This window comes from Centropristis striata, chromosome 7, assembly GCF_030273125.1.
Source record: "Centropristis striata isolate RG_2023a ecotype Rhode Island chromosome 7, C.striata_1.0, whole genome shotgun sequence".
NCBI classification, from domain to species: domain Eukaryota; kingdom Metazoa; phylum Chordata; class Actinopteri; order Perciformes; family Serranidae; genus Centropristis; species Centropristis striata.
In genome coordinates, this window is record NC_081523.1 from 23,137,128 (window position 1) to 23,153,785 (window position 16,658).

The window sequence follows — 16,658 nt, forward strand, 5'->3', positions numbered from 1 at the left end:
TCAGGCTTTCTCCTTCTCCAAAGGCGCATTCTTATGAAATGCCTCTGCGTAAAAATAGAAATACAGTTGTCCATAACTGGCACCCATTGACACAATACCTCCCGTTCCAGGGACGTAGCTCCTCCCTATGTATGTGTGAGAGAGAGTGTGTGTGTAGCGGGTGGGTGACAGCTGGGATCGCTGCGCTCCGCTCCAGTCTGGTAAGAAGCTTCATCTCCAAATAGGATGACCGTCGGCTTTTGTGGAAGGGACTGCATTCAGCGCCGTAGCTAGTTCTGGGACACCCGGTTCGTTCAGTTTACCTGAGGGGAGTTTAAAAGCCAAATACATCGTTTTCTCTAGTGTGGATTTCCGATGGATATTCCGATTTGAAGAGGTGTGATTTGAGCGCGGTATGTAACAAAAAGAAGCGCATGAGAAAAGTAGCGCTCGTATTGTTATTCTGAAGCGAGCACCGTCTGAACTGCTTTTGAGAGCCATACCTCATGGATTACTAACATACAGAGCTGTGAAACCACTCCGAGGCATATCCATTCATGAGCTGAAGGTAAGATTTCTTTGTTTATTTCAAACTTTAGGTGCGCTTATATAGCATGTACCAGTGTTTCTCTCCAGCCCCGGAGGCTTGTTTTCTGTACAGCCAGGCTGTCGGGCGACAAGTGCACACGCTTCGCAGGGTTACTCTGTTAACTTGAGGCTGATTTCGCGTATTTATATCGCCTCCTTAAAGTTATAAAATTCAGAAAGTGTCTTTTTTCAATTTAAACGAGAGCTGCGATGCTTTCTTACAAGAAAAAACACATTCTGCCGATACAAACAGACCACAATTTCGTGCGTAATCCCTCTTATGCTGTTTAGCCATATGGAATAAAGAAGTGTCAGCCTCAGAGCACCTATTGCGGATCACATTGAGTCCAAACGCATAACAGTGTCAGTATCATTCCGGGTAGCGGGTTCATGTAAGGAAAATAATTAATAAATGTGCTTGTGGGAACTTGCAGGATTCGAACCCACTGTTGTCCACTTGGTCCTCCGTCTAACTGTTTTTTTCCCCTCTTCGTTGACTCCCTAAAGATGTAATAAAACTACAGCCACCAGTTTTTAGATTGAAAATAAAAATGAGAAATTGCAGTATTTATATGAGCCTAATAACAAATTCATGCCTGATTGTTATGAAAACGCTTAAAGGCTGAAGTGCTTGCTCCATTATTACAATGCATGACGGGATTTTCACATGATTGCAAATTCAGAATTACAGCAGTAATTTACATGTAGACTAATGATGCAGCCGGAGTTTGCAATCTTTCTTTCTGTTTTCCTCCTTTTTATAAAACTCATATGAATCACAGAGATTTGATGGGAAGTAATCAGTTATTTCACGTGCAGATTTTTTTTATTGTTCTTTAGTGAGTTACCCTGCAGGCTGAGACTTTTTCTCTCTGTGTTTCACTCACATACATGCTGGTTTAGGGTGTGTTCAGGGATTTCAAGTCATCAGAAGGCGGAGTGGTCCCTATTACTCTGGTCCAAAAAGATCAATCAAATGTTTGTAATTCTGACCAGGAGACAAAATTGCACCGGTCTCAGAAGTGGATTTGCCATTAAATGAAGTGCTGCTGCACATTATTCCTTTAACAAGCTGGGAGAGGAGATAGAGGCCTCTCAAACCACATCCAGCAGCAGACTGACTGCCAACACCCAGTCACTCCCAGTGGTTTCCCTCTCCTCTCCTCTCCTCTCCTCTCCTCTCCTCTCCTCTCCTCTCCTCTCCTCTACCAGTATGAGAGCCCCCCCCCCCAGAGGCACTGGGAAAAAGGATTCAGCAACTCTAAATGTAGGTTATAGATTATCAAGTGTGCAAGAGTGATGGTAGAAATGTGTGAATTTAAGGAATACTGAATGCCCACAGCAAAATGCACTTCTTCTCAGCTGATTTTTTTTTTTTTTTTTTTTTTTAGCTCATAGTGTTTTGGAAACATGATTCTGGTATCAGGCTTTACAAAAAAAGGTGGGGGGAAGATAGAAGGATTTCATGCCAGCTCTGAGTGGAAAGGGTGTTGTTTCTCATCTGTTTTTCCTGAAATCACTGGAAATATTTTGTGCTCCTGTGTGTAGCGTGTTTTTTAATTTGTGACCTTATATTTTGCAGCCAGTATGTAGATACATTGCTAGTTAATACACATAGCTCTTGAATGTGAACTAGCAGGGTGTTTTAGCTTTTACTCGTCCTACAACATCAGCCTCAAGGCATTCACATGTCCTGGAGGCATTTTCTGAGATGTTGCACGGGCTGTAAAATCCCACTACACTGTTTCATAAAGGCTACAGCACCACAAACCAAGAGTGCTAATCCTGCTGTTAACACATTATGCATTGACATGTTGTGGTGCATGATTACCTTTGTCACAGCAGCCTGCCTGCATCTCCTCCTGGAGAGAGCAGAGCGACCAGAGTTGTTGCTTGTATTTGGAGCAATGCTCCGTGGAGCATTTGATCCGCCGATCCCCTAACAATGGCAATGGGGATGGCATTGTGTGTGACTGATGTGGATTTGTCACACTGTATGTGTGTGAGGGAAGGAGAGAAAGAGAGGGAGAGTTAGTATTTACCTTTGCCAGTTAAGGACAGACAGATGCAGCCTGAATATAGTAGATTTAAATAATTGATATGTGGCTTTGCTGCTGTTCAAATGAATTGGCCTTCTATTATAAACAATGAGAGCAGTCAGCTGCTGTTAACCATTGGTCCTCATTCAGACAGTGTCAATACCCAGCATTCAATAGTGTGTGTATTTATGCATATTTTATAAAAGCCATGTTTTATTGATGCACGACCTTGGTGTGTGGGCTGGTGGGGTTTTTTTTTTAAACAATTAATGTGAAAACGTTTCAAAATCGCAGCTGCTACAATTACACTGCTTTAAATGATGAATCTGCTCCAGTCGTTGAACATAACAAAAAAAACACAAAAACAAGAGATAATCATGAGTGCGTATGTGTTTTAGCACATTTTGTTTTAGGTCAGCATAATCAAAGAAGCTTGTATTTTAATGGAGCTGTCCATCACAGATGTTACATGGTCCATTTTGCTGATATTAGCTGCGCTCAAGTTGGCTCTCTTTTTAGGTGCAGTGGGAGTCTGTTGTGATTCAGAAGGTGAAAAAAGAAACAGGAAGACATTCTGACATGCTATAACAAATTACACAACTATCTCTCTCTATAGAAATGTTTTTAACCGTCTGCTGCCTCATATCTTTCTTTTTTTGGTCATGATTTCCCTGACCTCCCCAAACTGAAGTCATTACTTAATAAAAACCTTTCATTTTATCTAAGAAAATAAGTAATTATATCATACAGGATCAGAGGAGATGGCAAAAAATAAATTAAGTTAAAGTGTCCATGTATCTGCTTTGTTTGTGTAATTCAGCCAGCAGCACTTGCCATCCTTTCGAGTTAAGTTGGAACACACTGCCCCCTGTTTATAGCAGATGATAAATGGTATTCAGTGTCCTATAGAGACCTATTATATATCTCACCATGCAGCATGGTCCAGTGTGCTCTAACCACAGCATGGCTCATTGAAAAAGTAATCATTTGCTGATCACTTGCTTCAGCGTGTTGTTTCATGTTCTCTCTGTCTTTCACACACATGCATGGATGCATGGTGTTCCACTTCCTAAGTTTCATTGTGTTGTTCTAACTGGCTGCTTTCCTCCTCACTTAACCCTTCCAGCTCACTATAAATAACTCTACAGTGCATCCATTGAATTAACCGTCCATGTGTTAAACACTCTTCATACTCGTTACATTAGCATAATTGATTGAGTGTGTTGTCGATGCCAAGAAAGCCAGAGGCATGAAGGACCGGGCGAAAGGCTTATTTGGGCCGGGCGCCGCAAGTCAATGGTAGAATTGGCGGAGTGTCTGTTGGTGTTTTGGCTGTTGGGTCCTTGGCAAAGCTTTGTTGTTAGAAATTAAGTGAATTAGAAAGTGATAGCCAGCCCATCTCAGAGAAGATTGTTGAGCAGCCAAACTTGACCAAGTGCGTGCCAAATGAAAGCAACATTTAAAATCAGCTTTTAACATCCTCTTCATGGAAAATGTTATGTTTTAAGTACACATTAACAAGCGGTAATACCTTTGTCACAGCTGAGGGTTGTTCGCCTGTCTGTCATTACTCAAATGGAATGGAGAGGAAATGCATTTGCAGGGATAATCCAAAAGCAGCGGGGCTTTGTGTGATTGCCTGGGAGATGGATGAATTACTGGCCTTGAAAAGAGCCAAGTCTTGTACTACGGATCAGATGATGTACATCGTGGTACACAGCATTAAAATATGATGTCCTAGTTCCCATCCTGCTGTTGTGCTTTTACAGGTGAGAGCAGCCAGCTGTGAGTCACGGAGAGAGCCACAGTCTGTTAAGACTCATTAGGGCCGCATCCGCTGCTGAGGCTGTGGTTATTTCTGTGGTTAGTTTGCTTGTTGGAAGCCAATAAGGAAATGTGTGTCATGGGGATGTTAAACATCAGGTAAACTCTGCCTCTTCTTCTTTTGCTCTTTTAACTCTGCTGATAACTCATGTGTCAGACCCTTTTCCTGTTTCTGTGTGTGTATTATACAAAGCGCTGAGGGTGGCTAATGGTGGGGGGGTTTCAGTGTGTGTACTCGTTTCGTGTACTCACCGTGACTATATGTGCATGTTTGCGCGCCGTTGTTCGAGTGCATCTGTCCCTCCTCCCCAGGCCCCAGCGATTGGCACTGCATCTCTCATCTATTAATCATAGAGAGCGCTTGCTCTCTCATTCCGTTGCCATAGTTTCAGGACCTGAGACAGTGTTGGGGTGCCTGGCTGCCTGGAGAGAGGAGAAGTGAGAGGAAGAGGAGGAGGAAAGGAAAGGAGAGAGGTACGGAGGAAAGGAGGAAATGATAAAAAGCGTGTAGTGAAGGCAGAACAATTGAAATAGAGCAGAGGAGGAAAGAGGGGAAGTGATTGAAAGCACAATGGCAGGCTAACGCACCGAGCAGGTCCTCACACCGTGGATGAGTGTGCTTCAAGAACCAAAATGGATTCCATTTTTATCTCAGCGGTGAACCCTCTATCTCCTTCTGTGCGTGCATCTTTTCAGTGTCTCTCTCTCTCTCACACACACACACACACACACATAAATATATATAAACTCTCTCTGTGCGCTCTCCTTCCTAAAGAGAGCAGAAGAATATTTTCACAGTAGGCATCATCTTGTGAATAGCACGCTCGTGGGGCTGGTGCATCTCCAGTGTGTTACAGTACATTGAACGGCTGTTATTTCACCTTGCTTTACAATGGAAAGCCATCCACTGAGCTGAGATGGAAGATGGGCCAAGGCTTCCTGTTTCATGCTCAGTTGGATGTGTTGATGGCAAATCATGCTGAATTCATGTGTTATTCAATGATGGATTGCTACGGAAATAAACCAGTATGGAAATTTCCAAGGCCGGGAACACCTCTTGCTATCAAGCCTTGTCTCTCAATCTCTGTCTCTCTGTATTTATCTGCCTGTCTGTCTCTCTTTTCCTGTCCTGTTTTCTTTCTCTCGCCTCTCCGTGCAGAAGGAATACTGAACCCGCGCTGTTACTTTCAGAGAAAGGCTTCTTGTTTTGGCTGTAGGCTTTGTACCTCCCATATGACCTCATAATCTCATTTGGGTCTCTTAATGGCTAACCATGCACTAATGTGGTGGTTGTATTATCGCCTTGTCTCATCACATCATACCCTGCTTGTGAGCATTTCCAATGGGAGCTTTCGGAGAGCAAGCAACCGGCAGCACTGTAATCATGGGATTCTCAGGACACACAACCTCCTTTCTCTCAAATGCATGCACACAATTACACGTAAACTCACCAGTACACACATAAAAGAGAGACACATGTAAGTGCACAAAGATTCACGCACTGGGGCAGTTTCTTTCATGTCAGAGGAATAAAGAAAGCTTGTCATTGTTGCAGTGGTGCACAGTGAGTGCCAATGGGCAGAAACCCAAGAGTACCTGATTGTAGAGTACACTGTGTAATTCTCCCTTCACCGTGTATGGACTTTCTGCAGGGGAATTACCATTATGGGACAGAAGGACAAAGGAGGAAGTGATAGGGTGCGTTTGCTTTCTGTGCTGATGGCACCGGGGTGCTTTTGTGCCTTTGAAGTGATGGGATTGCAGGTGACATCATAGTGGTCGCATTCTCAGGTGCAGCAGGTGAATTAATCCAAGTGGGGGGATCAGGTAAAGGTGTGTGTGTGTGTGTGTGTGTGTGTGTGTGTGTGTGCAAATCTGCAGTGCTAATGCTCCTGAGTATCTGTGGAAGCAGGCATGCATGGCAGTGTGTGTGGACATGCTTTTGTGTGTGTGTGTGTATGCATCAGTCATCAAAGCAGAGGAAAGCCAGTGTGTAAGGTGATCTGTATGCTCATGGCAGAGCAGCAGTCATACTCTCCCAGAGGCTATAAGCCTCGCTGAATGTGGAACAAGCAGCTTCTTCTTCCACAGACCCACTGCTGGTTTCCATGCGCGGGCCAAACAAGGCTAGACAGCTTTAGTTTATTATCCATGTTTCTGGATTTCCTCCACTGCAACATTTCTGTTCAAATTATCTGTCAGCTGGGATAAACTTTCACATAATCTAATATTGCTTTCTATTTTGTGATGCAGACATTTATCAGCCGGCCCTAAAACCTGGCAGGATGAGCTCAGCTCAAACAAACATCGACTGATATCCTAGACAGCAGGTAATTTGTAACAACCATCCCTAGCTCATCTGACACAATGATGATGATGATAGATTGCTTGTAATTGGCCCCGGGTGAATATTAATTATTTCCAGGTGACTGGTAAGTCTTTACAATGACCTGTAGTTATTCCAACACATAAACATAGAAACGTAATAAGGAGAGACTCTAGCATTCAGCCATATGAGAGCAATCACAACAATTTAGACCAAGTTGTGGATATTAGTCACTAATATCTTAAACTTTACACAACCCAATGTTATCTCAGTTTATATTTGCAGTGTTCCTTACAGCAAATAGGAAAATACAGACTATGTGGGTTTCTACAGAGTTTGCCTCAAACCTTGTTAAGAAATCTCCTGGTCACAGTGGCTGGCAGACTACAAGTGATTCCCCCGAGGGTCCTCTATTTCAGAATCCAATCAGGCAGAACTCGGAACAATATTACCTCTGTGTGTGTGTGTACATTTATTACATAGCTAATGAACAAATTGCAGCCATGTGGCATGGCCTGGTGGCTCGGCTGGTAAAAAAAAAAGAAACACCACACACACACACACACACACACACACACACACTCCAGTCCAGCCACCATACCCCTTTCACCACAATACATGCACACGCACACACGCGCCCCAACCACAAGGCCCCCAGTGTTCTTGGCCTGTCTGTCCATCAGCTCATGCGGAGCGCTGGGCTGGGAGTACTTATCATCACTCTGCTGAGTGGAGGCCTCACAAAGGCCCACTCACATCACACACACACACACACACACATACAGTCAGCACAGGGAGACGGCTTGGTATAGCCAGGGCCGCGCAACTGATTAAATGCATGGTGTGACAGCAGTGTGAGCCGACATTGGGAGGAAAGGAGCCTGATAGGCAAATGGAGACTTGCAGGCAGGCAGACAGGTAGGCGGGCAACCCTATCTCCAATGAACAACATTTAAATATTTTTAATTTGCTTTGCCGAATCCCTTGTAAAGGAAATGCAATTGCTGCCCGGATTGTAATTACTGGCTGTTACATCCTGATACAACATAGAAGACACAGAAGATGTCAAGGTGAATGATTGGACATGCAAAAACCAGGAAATTGTGGTTTTGGTTTTATGAAGATGTGAAAGCTCTCTCAACGCCTCGCACCTTCTTACATAGAGCAGGCGAGCCAAAAAAACTGTGTGTATGTGGTGGGGGTCTTGTGAGTTTTTTAAACATAAACATAAAAATATTAAAGGACCAACATCAACCAACCAAGATCTATATTTTGGGAAGTAACACATATTTGCTTTAGATAAGAGTTAGATAAAACGATTGCGACCACAATCATGTCTCTTCAGTATATGAAGTCATAGCATGTGGTAGGCTAGCTAGCTTAGCTTCACAATAAACCTGGAAATAGAGAAAAACAGCTTGCCTCGTTCTGCCTAAAGGTAGGGAATAAAAAACCCATGTGTAACCCATACAATCCTGATGTATAAAAACAACATGTAGTGGTTTTACAGGGGGTAAGTGCCAAAGGGTTTTTTGACTGGCAGGAGCAACTTCCTGGAGACTTCAGGAAGTTACTGTGTTCTTTACAACACACCTCATAAAAGACCAAGGTGTCATTTAAACACCACTTTTTATACAGGTTAAACAAACACAGTATAAAGTGAGTCTCTGGAGTGCTGTTAGGCAGATTTTGTTACATTTGCACAAAACCAGACTTCCACCAGTCTTTTTGCTAAGTTAACCGTCCGCTAGCTGTAGTTTCAAATCTACCATACAGACAAGAGAGTGGTATCAATCCTCTCATTAACCCTTTAGGGAAGAAATAAAATAAGGGGATTTATCCAAAAATGTCAAACTATTCCTTTAATCATGCTTTAGTTACCAAGGTGTGATATAGATGCATTCAGTATGGGATATTCAACAAGTTTTCTCTTTATACCAGTAGGCCTATGATTCTTAAAAATGCCTCAATCCTAATTACTTTACTTTACTTTACTTTACTTTACTTTACTTTACTTTACTTTACTTTACTTTACTTTAATTAAGGAGACATTTTGGGAAAGAGACAGTCTGAAAAGCCAGACAGACAGTGATGGAGTCAGGAGAAGCAGATACTCCGGGGTCAGTGTGAGTGGCTCAGACTCAAAGAGGTAACTGGGATATTAAAGTAGACAGGTAGAGAGGAAGGCAGCCTGTCGGAGAGAGTAATAGAAAGAGGCTGGACGGTTAGCGAGGGAGGCAGGCGGTGAGGTTTTTAGGCACACAGAGCAAAGCAACTCAACACATCTCTTTTTCAAAATGAATTCTTGTGAAAAGAAATAATATTTCACCTCGCCCCCATCCATGCCCCTTTAATCTGGACAAAAGGCGCTCTGTATGTGGGCAGGTAATCAGGCAAGCAGGTTGATAGGCAGGAAGACAGACAAGCTGTGAAGCAGGAAAAGAGAAGTTGTGCCTTGCATGATAATGTATTCATTCATCCCCCACTCTGATAATGTTCACAGCATGCTTGGCTTGATTCATTCATCACAGTCTATTGGGGGCCTTTTTGCGTTATTTGTTAAAAAGCCTCTTTGCTTTTCTGAACCTGTTAAGGTTTTGATTTGTGTGCTGACTGGATTATTCAGGAGGTGATTGCTTCTAGGTTTGTGAAGGTTTGTGAGGCTATGTGCACGTTTTTTAGCTAGTGTCTTATTTGTGTATGTATGCACTCTTGGTGCATAAATTGGTGTGTGTGGAGACTGAGAATTCAGCAATGAGGCCTATTTTGGTCTTTGAGTAGTTTGGTTTGATTGGGCAGTGCGGCAGCTGCATACTGAAACGCTGTGTCTTTTGATCTACTTCCATCCTCAACTAATCTGGGACCGTCTCATCTGTTCCACTGATAAGTTCTCTGTGTTTGTTTCTTGTGGGATCTGTTTAATTTCATCCAAATAACCAACAAATCCTCCGTTTATTGATTGTGGTATTATACAGCAATTGAACCCTTGATTATTTAATTGGGTTTGCAGTCTGAGTAAGCAGGCATGGCGATGCGCCCAGCTCCTCTGAAGAGAGTTTGATGAGTCAAAACTGGTCAGACGTCATCAAAGAGAATTATTCCTGTTTTTGGAAGTGATTATTAGTCGGCGTGTGTTCGAATCCTGTTTGTATAAAGGCTTTGAAAGGCTGCTCTCAGCTGTTCGGCAGGTAGGAAAAACCCAAGACGGCCAATTCATTAGTCATCTACTCCTCAGTTTCTCTCCTCCTCCCAATCTTTCTTATCCCTCTGCGTGCTTGTGTCACAGTACATTTGAGGAAACACTGAGTGCATGAGATCTAGTAATGCTAGCTAGTCTAGTAATGCTAGCCTGGTAACTAGATAGCAACACAGGACTGCAGGTGAGGCTATCTAGACCCACTATCTGTTAATCATTTACATGGCGTGGCAGGGTTTTACTAATGAGGAATGGCTCTTTTTACAACTTTGCATAACAAATTTCATATTTTTTTCAACACATCAAGTGTTTTTAAAAAAAGTATTTTTAATAATGTATATCCTTATAAGACTGTCAGCTGTTTAAAGGGGACCTAGTGTGGTCATTTAAGCTCCAAACTAGTATTTTGGGTTTCTACTCGAACATGTTTACATGCTTTAATGTTAAAAACCCCCAAAACTTGTTAGTTTTTCTCATACTACCCATGACTGCTGCACCTCAATTCGCCCTCTGTCTGAGACTCTCCGTTTATTTTGTCCTAATAAAGCCCAGTCTGCTTTTATTGTTCGGCATGTGTTCTTGCCAGCCGGAGCATCTAGCTTGAGGAATGACTGCAATGGAGCATTTTGGCAATTTTTACCTTAGAAAAAAATCACCAATAACGTATTTAAGGGTTAATTACATTGGGAGTTACAAAACCACAATCTGTCAGTTTTGTATTTTTTTTGTTCCTCCTCAGTGACTCGGTTATTAGAGAGAGTCATATTGCTTTTGTCTTGTTTTCATCACATGGCTCCACTATCTGGTCTCCATGTTGAGTTTACACTGCAAAATTACAGTATGTTACATCACCTCACATGACAACAAAGAAATCAGACAGCACAGAAAGGAGGTGGTATGAGTCTTTGGAGGTGCAGCTCTGACCTAGATAAGATTGGGAGTTTGGAGCGCTGAGTTGATCCTGCGGTGTAGGCCTATTGTTGTCATTCAGTCTGTACCTGACTTTCATCTTCATCCTTCCCCCTGTGTGGCGGATTTGTGTCTCTGTTCGGTCCTGTGAGGTGCAGTCATCCAGGGCCAGCTGAATTCCCTCAAGCTGACTGGTTGATTGTTGCAGACTCTATCTAGAACAAACAGGTTTTCATGCAGCCAGCTGATAAGATGGGACATAGTGGTGTGTTCACACTGGCGCCACTGCAGCAGTCATTTGTATCACACATTAACAGGTGAAGGACTTAGTGTGGGTTTGCAAGTGTCTTTGTCTGTATGTGTGTGTGCTCTTGTGTTACTCAGGCTGTCTAACTCTGGCTGACCCAGACGTTGGTAAATTAACAGTCGCAGATAGCACAGGCTACTCAGACAAAGATATTTGCTGTCATTACAACACTGAAGAATGAGAATGCGGTTACAAATCATTAGCTAACTTCCATACACAAGTAATGACATATAACTCAAGTCTGCACAGTTCCTTCATCCACTTGCCTGCCCCCACATGCACACACAGGCATGCACAAGCAAACATAAACATATGAACTCAATAAAGCAAGACCTACCGCCAATAAACCTGTGACAGCTGAGCAATTAAATGACAAGTTTGAAATACATCCCATGATAGAATTTAGTACTAGCTGGGATTCCACCTTTTTACAGCTACCATGGTTTTATGTGCTTCTAGCAGCACATATTGACTATTGTACAATATATGTGGTGTTTGTAGGTTCAAAAAAGAAGCTTATTTGCTAGTAATGTGAGAGCCATTTCAGCACCACGTACAAGCATGTTATTCAAATTTCATAGAAACAATTCACTCACCCATAGTGTAACCCGCTCATTATTCCCCACTTTTTAATATTTGAATAGTTGATATTTCATTCTGAGCCGTGAGATATGCTGATTATGAGAGACAGGAAACTGCGGGGTTTCAGCGATATTCATTTCCACTTTACTGTTCAGGGTGATTGTCTGTATGAGGCAGCCTACATGGCCTCAATTACCTTGGGAGGCTGTATTCCTTACCTCCACCACTTGCATAATAAGGCGTGACTTTCTATTTGAGTGCGCTCATTGCCTGTCCCACCCTGGAGGCAGTCAGATAGTTATTCCTTCATCACGGTGATTTCCATGCTTGTAACACTGGGCTAATTACTATAGTAAATACTGCCTGGGTTGTGACTACAGCAACAACTGAATGGAAAGGGTGAGCACGGGGGAGATGCATTTAATTAATTGATTGTTATTTGGAATCCCCTGCGAATGATTGCAGTCAGTCTGACACAGCTGAGGAAAAGTTGCGCTATTTTTATCTAAAGCACCTTACTGGATAGCAACAGAGTGGATTTTTTAGCATGGATGAATCAGTCTGAGGCAGTTTACATGCTGTTGTAGCGTGAACTTCAGCGCTTTTTACACAAATGCAGTCTATCCCTGAAATGTCCAGGAATATTTACTGCATGGGGTCATGTGTGAATGGGAGGAGGGATCGGTATTCAGGAAAATCTGCACCTGCAATCTTTCCCACCTCAAATAAAATTTCAGGGTGAGTGCCTATACAGCTGTGTTGTGAATGGAAGTCATAACATTGTAGGGACAAGCACATAATGGGTTACTTCCATCTGATTAACGACAAGACTGTCTTCCCCCCATAAAGACTGCATGTGTTGTTTGTATAGCAGCTTAAAACTTCCCATATGTTTGTAGTAAGCAGCACCACCAGGGCAAAAGTGCTGTTAAAGAGAGTAAAAGCATAGCTAGAAGTGAGAGTATGGAGAATAAAGAACAACAAAGTCCACTTTGGGTGGGAGGGCAGGGTACTGGAAAGGTCAAACAAACACATCACCTAGATAACTACCTTACTTCCAGAAGTTATGTCCATTTATTTAACGTTTTTAATTATTAAAACGTACCATGTACTCTCTTCCCCCCCAATTCATGAAAATTGTCTTGCAAACTTGCATGGAAAAGGGTGCAAGACAGAAATGTTGCTGAATATCACTAGCGGTGCCTGAAAGGTTATTCCAGTAATTTACTGAGAACTATGTATGAAAGAGGTTTTTGAATAGGTACTAGGATGTAATGGCAGTGCTTCAGTCAATTTAGTATAATACAAAAGGAGCAAAGTCTCCTATTCTGTTCTGACTGAGCAATTTCTCATCTGCTTTTCATCCTTAATTCTTTGTGCCACTATATTGAGATTAAATAAAGATTGTGGTTGGGGGAGGTATCGATTTTAGTGGCTAGAACGGTAGCTGATTCTCAGGAGCTTTTTATAGCCATTAGCAATAGTTATTCATTCTCTGGGATGCATTGTGTTACATCTAAGGCAGTGTAGGAGCTGATGGCGAGATTGTAATCAATAGAAGCATTAATACTGTTTTTGCACGGCACTTGTTTCCTTTCTCCTTCTCACGAATGACCACTGCCTTCCTGTTTTAGAGCAAACCGCTCTTATCATGAGTTCAGCTCATGGCTCAAATGTGCTCCAATGTCATCATCATGTGGTGGTGGTCATAAGAGTGCGATAAATCCATTGCAGGAAGGTTAGTCATAGGAACAGCTTGCTGACTACAGTAGGCCTGCCATATGCCTCAAGTAAACAAAGCTAAAAGGAGATATTATTCACAGTGGGATGTAATGGGGCGCAGAGAAGAGGGGGAGACCTGACAAAGTGAAGAGGCTTTGGTTACCCTTTTAACTGATAGCTATCTCTCAAATGGACACAGAAAGGAGCACACCTGTATTGCAGCCATTTGTATAAGAGGACAAATAGTGTATTTTATTACCTGGCGGATGATGGAACTCTATCTACCTCTGAGAGGGTTTTATGGTGGAGTTTGATGAACAAATATGTGCGAGAGATAACACGCTTTAGACAAGCTTTTATGACAGTAAGCTGGAAATTCTAGATGCCCTGCACACACACACACACACACACACACACACACACACATGCATATACACACACACACACACACACACACACACACACACTCGGGCATGCAGGCATGTGCACGCAAGCAATTGTATATCATAGATATAGCCTCTCAATGTCACACATACATTCAGCCCCGCACACTGCCTCGGGGTGAAGACATGCTCTGCTATGGGCTGGGTTGAGTATGTGTGTCCCTCTCTGGTGTCCACTATCAGGGTTTTGGGCTGGGTTCTGTGTATCAGGTGTCAATGGGTCGGACATGTGCTGGGAGTCAGATGACTTCATGGTCAGATGAAGATCTGATCCATGAGAAGCCTGATTCTCTGACTCAGGTTTTCTTTGTTTTGTTGGCGTCAGATGCGTGCAGGAGAACACAATTAAATGTTGACAGGAGGTCAGCCAGGATGCCTGGAGCAAACTAAAACTTTTAGTAGATGAATCAATTAGATAATCAACAGAAAGTTGAGAAGTATTTTTATAATTGATAAATAAAAATGCAAAACTGGTTCTAACTTTTCAGTTATTTTGTATTTCTTTGTCATTTATGATAGTAAACTGAATATTAGTGTAGGTCAATCATTTACATTTTTATATTGTCCAATCCTGGTTACTCAAGATCACAGATAGGCGATCAGAAGAGACCCATAGACAGTTAAAATCACCTTAATATCAGCATCGATCAAACCCTTAATCATTGAAATCTGATTGCCATTTGGCACAAGCCTACTGAATATATTTTTAGACTGGTGGTCAAATAAACCAAGCAGTTTAGATAAGTCACCTTGGAGTATGTGATATTATAGTGGCCACTTTTCAAGAGACAAAATGATACCTTGATCGATAGAGAAAATAATTGGCAATTTGATTAAATACCATTTTTTGCATTCATAGTATGGAATGCACATTTTTTTAATCATCATACCATGAAGTAGAATTCGAAGCATATTGCTCAGGCCTAGTGCAGTGGTGGTATCCAAAATATGATTAATCCAATGGCTCAGTTAATAGAAAATAGTAAACCTCACACACTCAACATAAACATAAGACTGTTTTGGCTGAAGGTTTTGGCTACACTGCTCCCTACAACTCAGCTGGGAACACTAAAACAAGGTATGACACAATACGGCTGTATAATATAACACTTTGTCACACCATCTGTTGTTTCCAATTTCTTTCAATTACAATATGTTCGGGAATTTGAACATCAAAGCGCGGCCAAACTAAGAACACTGAGTCATGGTTTCTAACAGCATGACAATTTCCTCAATTACAGATTTTGGCAGCGCGGTGAATATAACATTTCAACTTTTTGTAACGTGATGAAAAGACATGTCACAGTGAGTGCAGGTGGATCTGATTGCACTTTGTTTGCTGTATTGAAACATACTATGAATGTGATTTTTTCATGTTCAAAAAGAGAAGAACATGATTCCTTTGAGTGCTGAGTTGAGCGCTCAATCGAACCTACGTATCTGATTGTGTTTCTGCCCACCCACCCTGCAGGCTGAGGATGTGAGCTATCGTGGTGGATCACAAAGAGCCATTGAACGAAACTTCCTCCCCCTAAACAGATTATATGTATAGATAAGACAAACAAACTCACATGATATTTCCCCCCTTCTCTCTTTCAGTCGATACTTTTGAATGACTCTTTTTCTCCGCCTTTAAGGTATAGAGAAGAAGAGGAAAGTATCAGGTCGCGAGAAAAGCTGATCTACCTGCCTACGGGGTGTGAATATCAGATTTGTCACCACCGGAAATATTACTCACATTTACAGTTTGCCCTTGTGCACACGCAGATATTTTGACATTTAGTGACAGTGTTGGGAAAAGTAGTTATTGCTGTGCTTTGAATGAAAATGTAAATCAGTCTTGTCTCTTCTTGCACAAGCTAATTACCCAGCTCTTTTTTTCCCTATTTTCTATTGCTATTGTCAGAACCACATCAACTCCTGTGCATAAGAGGACGTTTCTGAGAAAAAGTCCGACTTCCAGTGAGTCTTTAGAAAAGCAAACGGAGAAGCTTTCATGACCAGAGCGCATGCAGCTTAATCAGAATTCTGTTGTGCTGATCAGCAACCGGAGCAAAACAAACATCTATTTACATGAAAATGTCTGCAACAACTTTGAAATAGAAAAAAAGGAGCGAAAGCAACTGTTCCCCTCCTTCTTAAAGATTTCAGTTGTTGACATACTGTAAGATTTGAAGTGTTTCTGTGGAGGAGGAGGCGGATGAGGAGAAAAAAGAAATAGATCTGCCTTTGGTGGAGGTTGGCCTCTCAAGTGCACAGTATGGTGCCCTTGTAGTTGAAAGTGTGTGCATGTTTTTGTGTGAACATGTGTGCGAGTGTGTGTACATCAAAAGTTTTTGTTTCATGTATTTTCTCTGTGCTTATGCCCACCCCGCTGTGAGCTTGTGTGTACTTAGGTGTGCGTGAGCGAGCGTCTTTGCTGCTCTGTCGACCCCCTATGAAGTAAATATTGCAACACTGGGAGAGCAGAGCCAGGCGGACCGGGCCAGAGCAGCAGAGGCGAAACGGGGCAGACAACCTGCACACAGACCCTTCTTTATACCCCATTAATAACAGAGTTCCACGAAGGACAGCCTGAGGCCAGAGAAGGTCTGTCAAGGTAGTTCATTGTGCGGTAGGAAGTGAGTTGTTCATATGGTAATAGCTGCTGAAGCGGGTTCCTTCAAAGCCCGTTTGTTTTAGTGAAAGTTGTAGTCACTCATTGAGGGGGACTGGATGGAATGTGACAGGCTGCACTGCTGTT

The 16,658-nt window shown here is 42.3% G+C and overlaps 1 protein-coding gene across 2 annotated transcripts in view; it reads left to right on the plus strand.

Annotated features, from left to right (window-relative positions):
• Nucleotides 1-207: 207 nt before the first annotated feature.
• sema6a (sema domain, transmembrane domain (TM), and cytoplasmic domain, (semaphorin) 6A) overlaps nt 208-16,658 on the plus strand; it is a 122,077-nt gene continuing 105,626 nt past the window's right edge. For both annotated transcript variants that reach the window (XM_059336338.1, XM_059336339.1), the window contains exon 1: nt 208-547. The gene's annotated coding sequence lies outside the window, so the exon portion shown is untranslated. The remainder of the gene's footprint in view (nt 548-16,658) is intronic.